This window comes from Sorex fumeus, unplaced genomic scaffold (assembly GCF_029834395.1).
Source record: "Sorex fumeus unplaced genomic scaffold, SorFum_2.1 ptg000010l, whole genome shotgun sequence".
Taxonomy (NCBI): Eukaryota; Metazoa; Chordata; class Mammalia; order Eulipotyphla; family Soricidae; genus Sorex; species Sorex fumeus.
Window position 1 is genome coordinate 27856825 of NW_026606067.1, and position 19460 is coordinate 27876284.

General features: G+C 35.5%; 1 pseudogene; it reads left to right on the forward strand.

The window, feature by feature from the left end:
• LOC130019959 (uncharacterized) overlaps positions 1-16346 on the forward strand; it is a 74249-nt pseudogene extending 57903 nt beyond the window's left edge.
• The last annotated feature ends 3114 nt before the right edge of the window (positions 16347-19460 follow it).

Below are 19460 nucleotides of genomic sequence, written 5' to 3' on the forward strand. Positions count from 1 at the left end.
AACAGATGCTGAGTGATTCTAAGTACATCATATTTATGATACTCAGACATAGAAGCAAAGTGTAATTGTAATTTGTGGGAATTGAGGGCAGAAAGCTCTGAGTTGTTCTATGGATATAAAGACTGAATTTATAAAATGAACATTAGAGTCCTCTAGAGATCTAATATAAAAATACTGTGGGTTAACAATACCATCTTGCATACATAAACTTTTAGAGAGGGTAGCAGAAATATAATACAAGGCATAAGGTACTAGTCTTGTACCCAGTAATTTCTACCACTAGCAATGATTCCAGTGTGGAGAGACAGGAGTAAGCCCTATGGCACATCAGCTGTGACCCCAAAACAAGTGTTTAGAGAGGGATACAGACATAGAAAAATGGATTAGGAGTCATGCCTTGCATGTACTATGCATTAAGTTTCATACCTGACACTCATAGCTCCCTAAGTACCACTGGTTCTAGCTGAGTGGCCTTTAGCACTATCTGGAATAAAGTAGCATCTCCTTGCAGTGCAAAGCGAGGAATAGTCCGGTTCACGCAGTTTGGTCTAGTATTACCAGGAATGTTCCCCAGACCACTGAGAATTACTTGTGGTCTCTCATTTCTACCAAATAATTTGTGAAATAATTTTATTATCATTTTTGTTTATTTTACAAACAATACTGGCAAAATTGTGAAGCAAACTAATCTTTTCTGTTTTCCCCTCCAGATTCATGATATAAGCCTAACACCATGATAATTACTAAACCTTAATTGCCTAGAGAGTATTTTATTTAAAGTTCCTGAAAAACAATTGTACTCTAGATGAAATAAACTCATGAATTAAAAATAAATGTAGACCAAACATTTTAACATTTTTATTACTAAACTGTAATGCAATTCTCTATTAAGTATGGTAATGGCTGTTAAGAATACTTCTTTCCTAGGATAAACATCTGTACAATTAGTTTTTAAAAACCAAATACATAGTCATTTCTTAACATTATTTGTAATGTATTGAATTATTAGGTAATTATTAAATATATGGTGGAGCGATAGCACAGTGGTAGGGCGTTTGCCTTGCACGCAGCCAACATGGCCGACCTGAGTTCGATTCCTCCGCCCCTCTCGAAGAGCCTGGCAAGCTATCGAGAGTATCTCGCCTGCACGGCAAAGCCTGGCAAGCTCCCCATTATGTATACGATATGCCAAACACAGTAACAACAAAGTCTCCAATGGAGACGTTACTGGGCCTGCTCGAGCAAATCGATGATCAAGAGGAGGGCCTTTACCTTATTAAATATATGAAATTAAAAAGAACTCTTCAATTTTCTAAAATTTATTCTTCTATTGCCTTTGAAGTAAGTAAGATGTAAGTTAACTTTCATATGGTAGCCCTTCAAATATGTACACACGTTTATTTTGGAATCAATGATTCTGAACAAACTTAGTTACACTACATGTTTTCAAATAATCAGATATATAATAATTGGTACATTGAATATTAATGAACTTGAACAAGGTAAGAAAATTAAGACTTCAACAAGAATTCATTTTCCCCAGCATTCCTCTTCTTTTTTTTGCTAAACAACTGTAACTTTTTAACAAGTTTTAAGCATATTACACAGTATATAATTCCTTTTTATTCTATATTACTTAATGAAATTATTTACCAATACAAATAAAATGCATGACTTAGACAAACTGGAGTGACCAAAATAAGGAAACCATATAAACGATCTTGTTCAAGACCATCTTGGTAACTATAGTGCCATATTTAGTGACATATGATATATAATACAATTTTTAAATAAAATAATTGTTGTTCTGGATTGGTTGTATTTGATTGTATTTGGAAATTAGTAAGTACATTCTTTCATCCTAAATAAAAATATATGTTTGTGTTTATAAATATTCTGTTATTGCAAATTAAATACAATCATTCTATATGATTGTCTTTTTCAGTTTAAAGGTTTTGGGAGCCACGCCTGGTGGTGCTTGGGGATTACTCTTAGCTCCGGGCAGCATTCTGGGGAACCATGTGGCCTGAGCATTTATAACTCAACCAGAAACTATAGTCATGACTTATGTTATCCAAGTCAAATAAATTATATGTGATTTTCTAGTATTCTTTTTCTAGTTCATTTAATAATGCTTTAACTGTAATTTAGCACAAATACATTTATAATTTCACCTATTTATCATCATTCTTTCATTATTTAATCATCTTTTCAAAGATAATATATAATAATATGTCATTTGTTCTATTCAAATGAAGACACAGCAAAAATCATTTCATTTTCCTAGGTTTTGGAACAAACCCTAAAAATAGAAAACAAATCAGTTTTATGTCAGAGACAAATTCAACTATAGATAGAAATACCAGGAAACATTAAAAGGGAAATCTAGAAAAAGACATTATATTGGCATAAAACGATTTCATGGTTACCTGGAAAACCTATTTGTGGCCTATTTATGTAAGACTTTTGTCTCTAACTTGTGAGTTATCTCCCCAATCTGAATTTTTTATTTCTTTATGTTGATAGTTTTGAACCATCCCTACAGATGTATTTTTATAATTTTCATTCTTTCATGTCTTTGTAAAACACTGATTTGTAAAATACTGATTCCAGCTTGAAAATTATGCTCTACCTCTTGATAAATATAACTTATCTTCATATTCATCTTTGTTGAATTCTAACTTTATTATTATTACATAGAGTGTATTAAAGTAATAATTTTGATTTAATAATAGTGGCTCAAGTACTAAATTATGGATCAAATGTGGTATTATATGAGATTTTTTATATTTCAGACACTATTTTAGGTATTTTTGATTAGAATTATTAGCATAGTTAATAGAAGCAAACGTTAGAAAGACAGAGCAATGGATAAGTTGCTAGTCTGTACTCCACTGATCCAGGGTTAGATACCCAGACCTCAAATGGTGTCCCTAACTATTCTAGAAGTGATTCTTGAGTAGAAAGTCAGAAGAGTAAACCCTGAGCCTATCTCATTATTTACTGACCAAAGTGACCATTTTACTACAGTAATACAATAATTGTTTACAAATTTTGAAACAAATCTCCAAAATTGTGGATTCCAAATGACTATTGTCTGTGAATTATTTTGAAATAAATATTTTCTATTTATCTATGTATTATTTTTGCTTAGTAAGTAAGTAAGTAAAGACCCTCCCGTTGATCATCGATTTGCTCGAGCGGGCCCAGTAACGAGATATATTAAGCTGGCAATTCTAATTTTATTTTCATCTTATTATATTATCCAATAATATGTTTTAAAAATATAAGTTTAAAGAATTTTCTAGTGAACACCTAGATGTCTTCTACTTTATCCAACTATTCACTTGCCAATCTATCTCATCCATTTTTTTGAATATCATTTAAGATAAACTAAAAATGTCAGCAAAGTTGCTAATTAATACTATATTAGGACTAATTTTCAAAAATTTTTCTGACATAAAATTAAACAGAAAAATGTACATTTTACATGGTATAACTTTAATCATAGCTTCATCTCCGTAATCAAAATCTATTACGCACTACCAATCACTTCACTTAATCACTTAATCCCCGTTATTCATCGATTTATTCGAGCGGGTGCCAGTAACGTCTCCATTCATCCCGGTTGCGTGCTAGCGTAGCCCAATGGTATCTGTTCGTTTTAGGAACATGTAGAGCCTCAAACCGATCATTTAGGGTCTTGACGAAGAAGTCTGACCATCTTATAGGTGGGCGTCCACGTGATCTTTTGATGTCTCGTGGAATCCAATCAGTAATGGCTCTAGTCCAGCGGTTGTCGGTAAACCTCATTACATGTCCAGCCCATCTGATTTTTGATGTCTTGGCAAATGAGACAGCGTCCCTGATTCTTGAGCGTTGACGAAGATCAGAACTCCGGATTCTATCTCTCATTTGAGTGAATCGTGATATTCCAAGCATAGTTCTTTCGATTCCTCTTTGAGAGACCCGAATAGTGTTCTCATCCTGTTTTCGTAGGGTCCAGGTCTCTGAGGCATATGTTAATGCAGGAAGAATAGTGGAATCAAAGAGATGTGCTCGTAGCTGGAGGTTCTTTGTCCTTTTAGTTATTTCTTCAATGCTCTTGAAGGCATTCCAAACCGCTCTCTTCCTCCTGCGTAACTCAGGTGCCAGGTCATTCATCATGTTGATTTCTCGACCTAAGTATATATAACTGTTGCATTTGGAGATGGTGGTTCTGTTGAGAGCGAATGGAGCGTCAGGAACAAGGCTGTTTCTCATAAACATTGTCTTCGTAAGATTCAGCTGTAGTCCAAACGCACTACCAAATGTCCTGATAATTACAGAAAAAAATTCTTACAAATCAATTCCATTTTCAGCTTCTCAGAGGCATTAATATTATGATATTTATACCAACCTAGAACTTCACATGAATGGAAATTTACACAAATATACTCTTTGGTGTAAGAGGTTTTACCGTATTTCTTAACATTTGAATTATATTAATTTCTTTAAATATGTGATTATATAAAGATAATTAAACCATATTAGCAATATGTAAGGCAATATAATAAAATATTATAAAATTTATTAGCATCAGAAATAATTTGGGGAATAAGAGTTTTATTGTACATAAAGTTTATGTGAGAAAAACAATGCTGAACTTGTATGTTATGATTGAATGACACTTTATTTTCAAAAGTTTTCATTTTTTTATAATATTACCAAGAAAATAATTTCTAAAAATATTGAATTTAAATGACTATAGAAATATAATTTAATTATAATAACAGGCTTTTTGGGGGGACTCTGCGACAGACTGTTTCAACTTGGGGAGCCCCAGAGGGGGGCAGGCGAGAGCCCTGCCCACCCCAAGGAACCCAACGCCGGCAACTAATCTCCACTACCCAACTGCTGTCATGCTCCTGGCCACTTTCTGGACACATCATGGGACACTTCCAACCAATTGTTCATAATTACTGCACCATGTTTGATGGAGTTCAGACAATGCGCAATAGATCATAGAAATATATATATGCCTCTCGGATTGCCCAGCAAGCTACCAAGAGTATCCCGCCCACATGGGCAGAGCCTGGCAAACTACCCGTGCCGTATTTGATATGTCAAAACCAGTAACTATAACGGGTTTCATTCCCCTGACCCTGAAAGAGCCTCCAATCGTTGGGAAAGATGAGTAAGGACAAGCTGCTAAAATCTCAGGGCTGGGACGGATAGAGACATTACTGGTGTCCGCTCAATTAAATTGACAAATAACGGGATGACAGTGATACAGTGAATGACAGTTTTAATGTTTATGTCTAAGATAGTTTATTAAAAAGTCATGATATGTATATTTATTAGTATGAATATGCTTATATAAAGATTTGATTATATTAATTACAGGAGAAGCGAACGCACAGATAATGTGGAACTTTGTGACCTTGGACTCTTGACTCAATGGGACCTGGAACAGAGATCCTCTGACTGCTTCCCCCCAGTCTCCAGTGACTCAGAGATCATACACATAAGTCACACTCTGCCAGCACCAGATTATCACCTCATCAGCCACCCTTCAGAACTAAGGGATGCTACTCCCAGACTGGAGTATAAAAGGAGCCTCCCAGAACAATGCCATTGAACTCTGCACCAGGTTGTGGGGCGGGTGAGAGCCCTCCCCACCCCAAGGGACCCAGTCCCAGCAGCCGACCTCCACTGCCCAACTACCGCCAAGTTTCAGGCCACTTTCCAGACCGCGCAGCCACAAAGCAGCTGCGCAACACACTACAAGACACTTCCTACCCATTTATGCCTCTTGAAGGGCCTGGCAAGTTACTGAGAGTATACTGCCCACACAGGCAGAGCCTAGCAAGCTCCCTGTGGCATATTTGATATGTCAAATACAGTAACAACAATAGGTCTCATTCTCCTGACGCTGAAAGAGCCTCCAATCATTAGACAAGTAAGAAGAAGCTTCTAAAATCTCAGGGCTGGGAAGAATAGAGACGTTACTGACACCCACTCAAGAAATCCAATGATCAACGGGATGGCAGTGATGATGATGATGATGAATGACAGGAGAAGGCATCCACTTCTTACTGGTATACCACCTCCCTTACTATATATCCTGCTCCCTTATAAATTAGATAAAATGTTCACTTTTTATCACTTTTGTGAGTTTTATCAAAACATTTGGATATTTTATTACCTTCTATATCATCTGTTAGCAAAATTTAAGATCATGAAATCATTTGAAACAAAGTTTGCAACCCTAGTAAGTTTTATTCTGCTCTTCAACATACAAGCATCATGCACTATAAAGAGGCTTAGGAGGGAAAGGAAATATATAAAATCAGGTACATAGCATTACCTCAAAATATTTGTTTTCTTTGTGGAGGCCATGTAGAAAATGACTTCAGTGTGTATATTAAAAGTAACACTAAAGAACTTACTAGAATATTTTCAGCAAGTCTTGTGACTAAGAAGAATGGATAAAGGCAAACATGATTTGCAGTAATTTCATATTTTATATTGATTCTTTTTGCGATCCTATTATAATATGGGTTAAACATAGATATGTGTATGAAAAAATATAGCAGCTAATGCACTTAATATTCTTTGTTAGTTAAGAATTGATTTTTTCTACATGGGTCATTAATTGGTATTTATAAGTGTAGAAATAACATTTGAAGACCAACTTCATGAATAAGTTGCTGCATTCTCCCCCAAAATAGTAAACAAATATTTTAGTTACTATGTCCTAATTAGACATACTCCAATGCTTATAAGATAATAGTACTTTATCATTTTAAATACCATATGATAGAAAAAATATGTTTTTCAATCACTTTACAAGAGCTATGCTTTGTGTCAACTATCTTTATGATAATGATTTTCATAAAAGCATTATGTGACTGTTTGGACAAATTTTTATTATCATAGTTGGTCTTAATTCATTCATTCATTCATTCATCATCCTGTTATTCGTCGATTGCCTCGAGCAGACCCCAGTAACGTCTCTTTCATCCTAATAGTCTTAATAGTATATATTGAAAGTATCTCTTAAGTAAGACCAGTGTTCCACTTAACATATTATGAATGGCAGAGGACTTCTGCAGTATAGGATGGAGACTGGTACGTTATGCAAGGAAAACAAAGTCTACAAAACAGATTAAACAGATTAAACTGAAACTAGAAACACAAAATGCATTATAGTCAAAATGTCAAGAACCAGACAGGATACTCAAAGAGAAGTCAATTATTGTGACATAAAGAGTAAAACAAAAAGCTTGTAAGATCCATATCTTATTCTCAAAAGAAGCAAGAAAAACATGGAATAGTATATTGAAATTACCAAAAGCAAAGGAACTGCAACCAAGAATCCTATAACCTACAATTAGATTTGAGGAAATGAAACAAGCATTCTTGAGCAAATAGAAGGCATGTCTTATATCAAATCCTTCTGCAAGGAATACTAAAGTTGAATGGCAATAATTACCAAAATCCCCATTTTTAAAAATATGAGAAACACCTTTATATAAACAAGTCATTCAAATCTCTTGGAGTTAACTTTCCTATCAAAAAATAGAGTGCAAGTAAACAAAATTCAACTGTGACTCTGCAGACACACTTTAATTCCTGTGATAAACACCGGCACAACAACAGTTTGGGAAACAAATGATGTAACAGTAGATTTTTTGAAACAGTATCATGGAAATCTCTAGTTATCAGTCCAGATATCATTAAAAAGAATAATGATAGTTATGGACATTACATATTGGGTCAAGCATCCAATGACCAAGAAGATTTAACCCTTATCAATTTAATGTGCACCATATGAGGGAGAAAAATGGTTTATAAAGCAACTAATGAGAGATATGCGCATTTACACTGCTACCACAAGAAGCAGGAGATTTGAACACCACTCATTTATTGTTGGAAAGACAATTCTGAATATCAGTAAAGGAACAAGGACCTTACATAAAGAATTCAAAAAAAGGAGACTAGTATATGTGCCTCGACTCATCCACCCAATAAAGGACAAAGAAATATTCTTCAGTGAATATGAACATGTTCTAGGATATGCAAGATTCTGTGGCACAAAACATGTATCCATAAAACTACTCAAGAAGAAATAATATCAGACATTTTTACAGACCTCATGCCATGAAGTTAGAAACTGACTATAAAATGAAATTTGGGAAAAGCTTTCAACATTTGAAAATTGAACACTTTATTCAGCACTCTGGCATATAATTGGAATTAAGAGAAAGCAAAAAAGAAATGAAAAATTTCTTTGAAATGAGAATAAATTTTCAAATGAAGATGCAAAATAGCAAGACGTATGACACACACAAAAGTAGTACCCAGGGAGTAGTTCATAGCAGTACAGATTTACATGAGAAAATTTCAAATAAATAAGCCACCATCACAGCTCTGTGAAATTAAACATTATAATAAAGAAAATCCAAGTTACTAAAAACAATAAAATAATAGAGAAAAATCACTGAAAAAAATCACGGTTACGGTCCTCCCGTTCATCGATTTATTCGAGCGGGCCCAGTAACGTCTCCATCATGAGACTTATTATTACTGTGTTTGGCATATCGAATACGTCATGGGGAGCTTGCCAGGCTCTGTCGTGCGGCCAAGATACTCTCGGTAGCTTGCCGGGCTCTCTGAGAGGGGCAGAGGAACTGAACTCGGGTCGGCCATGTTGGCCGCTTGTAAGGCAAATGCCCTACCGCTGTGCTATCGCTCCAGACCCCATATATATATATATGTAAATATATATATACTAAAATATTTGGTTACTATTCATTGGGAGCATGCAGCAACTTATTCATGGAGTTGGTCTTCAAACGTTATTTCTACACTTATGTCAGTTAATGACCCATGTAGAAAAAATCAATTCTTAACCAACAAAGAATATTAATTGCATTAGCTGCTCTATTTTGTCATACACATATCTATATTTAACCAAACAAATCTTAAGATCATACAAATCATATAAACTATCTTTTCACACCATGATGCAGTGAAATAGTAGCTAATCACAAATATAACTGGAAAAACACCTCAACATCTGGAAATTAAATAGTTCATTACTGAATAACCAGTGGGTCAAAAAGTAAGTCAATAAAGGGAAATAAAAAGCGTTCTGGAAACACATTAGAATAAATATTCTACCTACCAGAATTTGTGGTATACAGCAAAGGCAGGGCTGAAAGGAAAGTTCTTTGCTATACAAGCACTTATCAGGAAGGAAGAAAAGTCCCACATAAGAAACTTTACTGCACAATTTAAGAAACCGGAAAAAGACTAATGAAAGGAGCTCAAAGCAGACATGATAAAGGAAATAATAAAACTCAGACCAAAAATTAATCAACTGGAATTCAAAATAAAAATCTGAAAGATCAATGAAACTGAAAGTTGGTATTTTGAAAAAAAATGAAAAGCAAGATTGGTAAACCATTAACAAGACTCACAAAGAAATAGAGAGAAAAGGCCCTAATAAACTGATTCAGAAATGAGAGAAGGGACATCACAACAAATTGAGCAATGAAACTTCTTCAACAAGTGGTGTTGTGTAAACTAGTCAGCTACATGCAAAAAATAAACTCACATCTCTCACTTTTTGCTATCTTCAAAAATCCAATCAAAATATATTAAAGACCTATACATAAGACCTGGATATATAAGGTACAGAGAGGAAAATGTAAGCGGAACGCTCCATAACTCTGAAGCTAAAGGCATCTTTAAATAAAAAATTCCACTGACGAAGCCAGTAGAAACAAAGACCAAAAAATGACACTACATTAAACTAAGAAACTCTTCACTTTAAAGGAAATTATGATAAAATATATAGTCCTCAGAAAGGGAATAATTATTTACCCTTAATTTATCTGGTCAAGAATTAATATTCAAGACATACAAGTTACTGGTGTAACTTAAAGCAGAAAGAAAGAACACCTGAAAAAATAGGAAGAAATGAATGAATAGAAACTTCCTCAGGGAAGGAATACAAATGGCCTAAAGGCATATGAAAAAGTGCTGTGCATCACTAATTATAAGGGAGATTCAAATCAAAAGAACAATGAGCTATCATATCATACCACAGAGACTGGCACATATCAAAAAGAACTAATAGTACTAGTGCTGGCATGTATGAGAGGAAAAGGGTTACTCATTCACTGCTGGTGGGAAAGTCAATTGGTTCATCCTTTCTGGAAAACAATATGGATACTCCTTAGAAAACTAGAATTTAAGTTCTATATAACAGTGTTACTCCTCCTGAGAATATACCCTAGTGACTCAAAAACACAATGAAGAAAAGCCATCTGCACTCCTGTGTTCCTTGCAGCACTATTCGCAATAGCCAGTATCTAGAAACCCAAGTTCCCTGAGAACAGATGACTGGTTAATGAAGTGGTAGTGCAACTATACAATGGAACACTCACAACTGTAAGGGAAAAAAAAGTCATGAAATTTGATTATACATGGATGGACATGGAGAGTATCATGTTAAGTGAAATGGGTCACAGGGAGAGGGACAAACATACACTGAATATACTTATATTCTGTATATATAAAATAAAATTATATATATATATAAAAAATCACTGTGAATAATTCCCAAAGACAGTAGATACAAGGACCAGGAAGATTGGTTTATGGTAGAAAGCATGACACCAAGGGCAAGGGGGACAGCAGGAATTTTTAAAATTATTTTCTTTATTTTTTTACGTTTTGTTTGTTTGTTTTTCCTCACTGGCTATGCTCAGGTGTTATTCCTGATTCTACACTAAGTAGTCACTTCTGGTGGTTCCTGGGGAACCGTATGGGGTGTCAGGAACTGAACCCTGCTCAGCTGCAGGCAAAGCAAGTGCCCTACCTCCTCTCCAATTGCTCCAGTCCCAGCACAATCACTCTAAAGCTTTTCTGAGGTATAAATCATCTGATTTTGTTTTTATGAAATTAATCTTATTCTATCTTCTGTCCTTCCTTCCTCCCTTCCCCTTTCTTTCCTCTCTTTTCTTCTTTCTTCTTCCTTGCCTCCCTTCTTCCTTTCTTTTGAATCTCTTTCCTCCCCTCCTCCCTTCTTTCCTTTCTTTCCTTCCTTTCTTCTGCCCTCCTTTATTTTCTTTCTTTCCTCCCTCTTTTCCCCCCTCCTCTCTTCCATCCTTCCTTCCTTCCTTTTCTCCAGATAGTGCTGAGGGCTTTCTCCTGGCACTTATCAGGGAAAATATGTGGTGCCAGCATCTAACGAGTCACCAGGTGCAAGCCAAGTATTTTACCAGTGGCACAATCTCTCTGATCCCCTTTTACTTTTCTTAATATACTCATTTATCTTTCTACTGTACTCATTATTTGCTTTGATTTTCTTTCCCCGTTCCAAGTTATCTCCTGTTTAGGGAATTTGATTACTGATACATACACTACTCTGCAGCTATGAAATTATTTTAGGGTGTAGAGTAATTTTTTTTCTTTGCTTTTTGGTCACACCCAGCATTGCACAGGGGTTACTCCTGGCTCATGCCCTCAGGAAGTAATCCTGGCGGTGCTCAGGGGACCATATGGGATGCTGGGAATCGAACCTGGGTTAGTCGCATGAAAGGTAAACGCCCTACATTCTGTGCTATCACTCCAGCCACAAGAATGTAGAGTAATTTCACTCAAAAGCTTTGACGATCTTAGCACTTATCATAGTTGTCCTACACATTCTAATTAGCTGTATTCAACAGTTTGGAGCACACGTTCATCTAGGTCACATCATAGTTATCCTACTCACTTTCAAATGAGGACAGTTCCACTTTCCAATGAGGATAAGTATTCCCAATATCTTTTCTACTTCTAGATTCAGGTCTGATCTCAACATCATTGATGCACTTTGAGTCAACTTCTGAGGAAGGTGTGAGGTATGGAACCAGCTTTATTTTCTTACAAGTGATTAGCAAATTCTCCCAATACCATTTGCTGAATAGGTTGTCTTTACTCCATTGTGTTCTCTATGTTTCTTTGTCAAAAATTAACTAATAATGCATATGGGGGTTTTCATTTCATTTCATTTCATCATCCTGTTATTCGTCGATTGCCTCGAGCAGGACCCAGTAACGTCTCTTTCATCCTAGCCCTGAGATTATATTCAAGGCTCTCTAGGAGAATGAGACGCATCATTGTTACTGGTATTTGGCATATTTGGTAGGCCACGGGGAGTTTGCCAGACTCAGCCCTGTGGGCAGGCTACATTCGATAGCCTGCAAGTTTGTTCAAAGTAGGAATGAGATATGGGGGTTTGTTCTTGGAAAAATGCTAGCAAAGAGGTAACAAATGGCCTAAGTTCTCAAACTTATTGCTCAGAGAAATTAGTCCTCATTCCTATTGTATTTGTAGAAAAATTATTATTAACAATGAATACTAGTGATTCTTATTAATAATAGCAAAAATTCTATGACCACCTAAAAGTGTTTCTTTCACCCTGGGAAAGAAGAAAAGACTGGGATAAATAAGAGCTTCTCAGTTAACACATAGAAACAGTTTTGTTGTTGTTGTTTGTTTGTTTTTGTTTGTTTGTTTTTGTTTGTTTGTTTTTGGGAAGGCTTTTTTTTTCTTTTAGCAAATCATCATGAGGTACAGTTTTGCCACAGAGGCGAGGCGGGGTGGAGAAATAGTTTGTTTTATCAGAAACTTTTATCAGAGAATCAGGGTCAATGTGCCAACTTAATACTAAGTTAATAGAGATGGTGTGTGTGTATGTGTGTGTGTGTGTGTGAGTGTGTGTGCGTGATGTGTGTGAAAAAAGAGTGATAGTAATGGGAAGGGGGTTTCCAGGTATATAAATCTGTCTGATAAAAAGATACAGAACTAAAATGAAGTAAAAAAACTTTTTAACATCATAAATCTTCTAGACATCCTTTAGTATGTTACTTTGAACTGCCTTGAATAACCATAGTATGAATAAAACATGTATGAGTCAGAGATTAATTTAGAATATTTTGATAATGTTCACTTATAGTAATTCATGGTCTTTCATGTTACATAAGCATAGTTATCAACTAACACATATTCCATAATAAACTGTTAGAAACAAGATATTTTTTATATTTTCAAAATCCACTATTTTTTATCATTTGAGGTACATCTGAGTGATATTTATTTTCCTTTTAAAAATCAATTATACTATTAGTTAATAGTATATTGGAACTTTCCTTTTTCAATTCACATTCTTTACTATAAACAGAAATATTTTTCTGTGAAGAATAAAAGCTATCTTCTGAAAAATATTCTGCAGTTAATGTCAGTCTGTGTAATGTGAAATGTTTAAATTAAACATGATATCTTGCTATTGGCTAATTTTGCTCTTCCTCTCATTACAAATAATTACTACTAATGAGCATAAAATAAAATCGGTACTAGCAATCTATTTTAGAACATTTTATCCAACATGAATAATTATCTTCTGCATGCAGTGCTTTTAAATGGTATTGCTTTGCTTTATCTGAATATTTGTTGCATTTCTATTGAATTAAAATTGATGGTTCATAATAAAATCTTGTCTACTATCTTCCCTCATCTTCTATCATAGCCCAAATACTTCCCACCTGCTCTCATATTTGTGTTTCATTATACTTATCTCCCGCAGGACCCATAAATCATCTCTGTTAGTTTTCTGTATATAATGCTATTTGACACTTCTTCAGAGCAGCCAGATAGCTCACCACATGAGGCTGTTTTTTTTTTAAGTCTTGGAAACACTTGAACATAGTTTTCTTGTTTTTTTATTTTACCTCTGTGAATAAGTTTAGTCCTGTTCTAGGGGTTTTTGTTTGTTTTTGTTCATTCTTTTTTTAATAAAGTCAAAAATGATTAGAATTAAATAACAACACTCTTCATAAGTAATTGAATATTTTTATTTCAGATACCATTGTCTATATTTGAGACGTTGGGAGGTGGTGGTGGGGTTGCTGGCCACCCCCAGTAACGCTCAGGCCTTACTCCTGGTTCTGTACTTATGGATCACCCTCTAAAGAGAGGACTTAATTTGGTGCTTGGGGTTTAAACAACTTATGAGACTTTCAATGCTCCTGGTTTTCTAACATGTAGATATTAAAAATATTTCATTTATTTAAAACTTCAAAATGCACTGAGGCCATGAGCAGCTCTCCAGCACGGCCATGGCTCCAGAGGCACAAGGACTTAAACCAGAGCCTGGCATCTTGTGGCAGAAAAGTGAAGACTATGCATTAAACCATGGTGCCATGCCTTCCCCGGGAGGGAAAAGATTTCTCTGCCTTCCACCATTTTACAGCCCCCAGCCCGCCCCCACTCCAGCAGCAAGGTGGTTGCCGCCTCAGAGCTTATTGGAACGCCAGGTATGAGCCGGCAGTGACGGGGCAACTGCAGCCTCATAGGAAGTGGGGTGGTACTGGCTCGCCCTTCACGCCATACCAACATCACGAGTTGTCCCGCATGAGTGCCTCTCTGGTACGGCCATGGCCCCAGAGGCACAGAAACCAATCTCGTAATTTTCTGGCTCTTGACAGAAATTCCTCCAGACTTAATTAGTAAAATATCAGAAATCCAAAATTGTGTGGCTGCTATCACTGCAGCACGACATCATATGGTTCTCATAACTAGTTATAGAAAACAAATTATTTCACAACGCCTTTTCAGCAGTTCTGATTGTTGGGTGGAAATTCTATACAATAATGGTGCATCTTTTTATTGTCGAAGTAATGAATGCAATCAAAGTAGAGAGAGAGTTAAGTAAAAATCATCTGCCTCACAGGCATTGGGAGAGGTGGGAGGGGGTATATTGGGGTTCCTGGTGGTGAAAAATAAGTACTGGTGAAGGGAAAGGTGTTTGATCATTGTATGACTTAGACTTAAGCCTGAAAGCTTTGTAACTTTTCCCACAGTGATTCAATAAATAAATATAACAAAAAAACCTTCAAAATGCATTCACAAATAAATTATACTTAACTGTGTTATGCATACTTTATAAACTTGTTTGATTTTATTGTATTCTTAATGTTTATTTTAGCTAACTTCTAATTAATTTTTACTTTATTTTCAATATTTAAATCATATTATACATCATAAAATAGTTGTACAAAATAATACAGCTTAAATATTAAATCTAAACTGAAATTTCCTTAACTAATAAATAAAATTTGGAGAATATTTCCTGAATTTCTTAATTTCACGTGTATCTTCTTGTTACTTTTCCCTACAGTTCCATGTTATTATACAGAATCATTCTTTCCATCAGTTTTAGAAGTTCTGAAATAGCAATTAAATTTTATGCTTTGTCTTGTTTTTTATGAATTAAGAATTTGAATTAAATGCAAATGAGAATGCCACATTAGGCAAGTACTCAAATAACTCATATTTACTGAGACAATGGATTAAGACTATTTTATTTTTGACACATAAATATATCTCTATGAACAGAGTCATCTTGACAGGGGACCCAAATAACAATAATTAAACAAAAATGTAACTGTATAGACGACAGGCTCAGGAATGAGTTGCCAACTAAAGAGAGTGGTGGAGAGAAACTGACAATGGTGCTTGTACTGGTATTGAAATGTTATAGGCCTTAAACTCTATTATGGGCACATGTATAAATAATGGTGTTAAATAAATTATATTTTAAAAATTGTTTTGGTTTTAAAAAGTGCATGAAATCTTGATTTTAGTGCTATGTAGGAGAGCTTTGATAGTAAACTGTAAGAATTCACCAGTCATATTTCTATTTAACCTGTCTCATATTCTATTGAGCAAAAGAATCTTCCTTGGAATTAACTTCCTGAAATGATAAATCTACCCAAAAGTCTTGTATGAGTCATAGGATGAGAATTTTTCTCTGACAAGTAAATTTCTTTGAAAAGTTTCTATCCTAGTTTGAGAGGGTCCATTTTGTTGGGTCTTTTTCTTTTTATTCCATTCAGAAATCTATATCTACAAATGTTTATTTTAAAGACATTGGGAAATGTGTTGACAAAAGGAACAATTTTTTATCTTCAAATTATCAAATATAAAGACTCTAGAATCTTTTGTGGACTCATAAAATGACACAGAATATGGAGAGGGAGTGAAGGGAAAAACACTGACCCCTCCACTTCTGCTTTCTGGATGGGGAGTCAGAGATTTTCCTGGGAGACTTAGCAGGGCAGTTCTAAATAGAAAACACAAGGTCAGTTCCAAAGGTGATTCCATAGAGGTTCGCACAAACTTTTATGTGTAGAACAGCATTTTTGTTCTCCTTGCTTTATTTCAAGACTCAGCTGCACAAAGATTCTCTCTTTGATCTTTATGATATACTAACTGTTCCTGGCAAGGGCAACATCACCAAAGCTATGTGACTAACCTTGGGCAAGCTTGTTGCCACAGGTCTCATTTTTGCATGTGGGTAACAGTAGTTCCATGTTTTCATATTGGACTGCTCACCCTCCTACTTCTTTCTCTTAAACAGAATCACTGTATCTAAAAATCCCAAAGATATGGCCTTTTATCAAAGTAATTTACATATGTACAAACACCCATTGGTGTTGCAGATATGATCTTTGTACAGAACAAACTAAACTATCTACTTCTGGTCCCCCTAGTGACTTCAATTTCTTAGAAAATAATAAATGACATAATTTTTTAGTTAACAGTCTTATCATCAAAAGAAATTTTGTTATTCTTTACTTTGAAGTGACTACTTTCCTGAATAGTGAATTAGTGTTCATATCTCCAGAGTGAATTAAAGATTGTACCTTAAATTAATACAGTAGAATAAAGAATATAGTGCAAAACCACACCATATTTTATTAATGTCTCTAATCTTCATTTGAGGACAGAAGAAGTGTTGCAATAAGAAGTAGAAGTTTAAGCAAAATTATTAATCATGTTTTATGAAATATTTATAAATGAATATTAATGAGATAATTGAAAATTTACCAGTGGCATGGACATTTCATGATTTTACTTAGTAATGTTTAAAAAAAATGCCTGATAAATTTTCACAAATTTTAGACAATCAGGGCTGGAGCGATAGCACAACGGGTAGGGCATTTGCCTTGCATGCAGCCAACATGGCCGACCCGAGTTCGATTCCTCCACCCCTCTCGGAGAGCCCGGCAAATTACCGAGAGTATTCGATATGCCAGACACAGTAAAAACAAAGTCTCCAATGGAGACGTTACTGGGCCCGCTCGAGCAAATCGATGATCAACGGGAGGGCCTTACTTACTAGACAATCATTACAGAAAGACTTTTATTCAGTAGCACTGCGCTGTCCTCCTGTTGTTCATCGATTTGCTCAAGTGGGCCCAGTAACGTCTCCATCATGAGACTTCTGTTATTGTGTTCTGCATATCAAATATGTCATGGGTAGCTTGCCAGGCTTTGCCGTGCAGGTGAGATACTCTTGGTAGCTTGCTGGGCTCTCCGAGAGGGGCGGAGGAATTGAACCTGGCTCAGCCGGACCAGCTGTGCACAAGGCAAATGCCCTTTTCATTCAGTATTGTTGTATTTTTGATAGAGTATTAATATATTTACAAAATATGAATTCTAAGACAAATAATGAATTCTTAATTGCATGATGACTAATAAATTGGGAAATACTATTCTCTGTTTTTTCCCCTATTGTTTTCCATGATATTTCACAATAAAATTTCTGTGAGCAATATCAACAGAAGATAACGAGAGAAATTTTAAGTGACCCAATTATTTTATTTCATACATATTGATCAAACAAAACTAAATAAATAAGCTGAACTTCTAGAGTTTACCTTTCAAAAATTGCTGGCTTACTTGGACAATGGTATTGACATAAACAAAAACAAATAAGATAAAAACAAATAAAAATTTATATGTTTAAATGATGATCAAAATCAGTAGGAGGGCTGTGTATTCCTTTATCAGAAGAAATCCTGTAGAAGACATTTAACACGATTCACAAAAAAATATGTGGATTCCTGAATATCATTCAGATTTGAAGGAACTTTACAGAGTTTAATAGATAGTCAACATCTTAGGACATTCATAGTCTTCAAATTAGTTTTGAAAAAAGCAATAACAAAGCTAGTTTAAATGACAGAAGAAACTTCAATACACTGACTCGGCTCTTCACACGCTACCTTTCTAAATGAATGCAAGGTTCCATTACAGTGAAAAACCAGCAGGACTGTACTAATGTACTAGAAGAGAGACATCCACAATATTGGCAACTATCACCCGATCTGCCTATTGTATGTCATGTACAAGCTGTTCACTCGAGTCATCCTGAATAGGATTGGCAGAATACTAGATGAAGGACAACCATGTGAGTAAGTCAGGTTCCGAAAAGGATTCAGCACGATCAGCATATCCACGCATTAAGCAAGTTCATTGAGTTTTCTCAGGAGTTCAAGATACCACTATGTCTAATATTCATTGATTTAAAGAAGACCTTTGATTCTGTTGAGACTGAAGTGGTCATTGAAGCCCTAGCCAAACAGAGCGTTCAAACTTGGTACCTCAGGATCCTCCATGAGCTGTTTTACAAATTCAGTACCAAGATCTCACCATTCTACAAGGAAGTAATCATCTATGTCAAGAGAGGGGTATGGCAGGGTGATGCTATTTAATCAAAACACTTCAGGGCCACCCTCGAGAACATCATGCAACAACTGGAATGGGTAGGAATAGGGGTGAAGATAGACGATTGGCAAATACACCACCTCCACTTCGCTGATGATATAAATTCTAATAACACAAAACATTAGCCAAGCAGCACAAATGCTGGCTGACTTCGATCGTAAGTGAGGAAAGGTCAGACTGCAGTTGAATCTCACGAAGACAATGTTTATGTTGCTCTTAACTGAATGAACATCTCCGAATGCACATCTCTGATTGCAAGAGTTATGTGTTCCTAGGTCAAGAAATCAACATGATGAATGACCTGGCACCTGAGTTGCGTAGGAGGAAGAGAGCAGCTTGGAATGCCTTCAAGAGCATTGAAAAAATAGCAAAGAGGATTAAGAACCTCCGACTCTGAGCATATCTCTTCGATTATACTGTTATTCCTGTATTAACATATTACTCAGAGACGTGAACCCTAGGTAAACAGGATGAGAACTCTGTTCAGGTCTCCCAAAGAGGAATCGAAAGAGATATGCTTAGAGTATCATACTTCACTCAAATAAAAGAAAGAATCCAATTTATTGACCTGAGTTGATGATCAAGAATCAGGGACACCATCTTGTTTGCCAAGGCGTTGAAAATCAGTTGGGCTGGACATGTAATGAGATTTAGAGACGACTACCTGACTAGAGCCATTACCAACTAAATTCCACAGGATGTCAAAAGATAGCAGTGGCCACCCTCCTACAAGATGGTCAGACTTCTTCGTGAAGATCCTGAATGATCAGTTTGAGTCTCTTCATGTTCCTAGAATGAGCAGACACCATTGTGCTATACTAGCACATTACAGGGATGAGTGGAGATGTTAC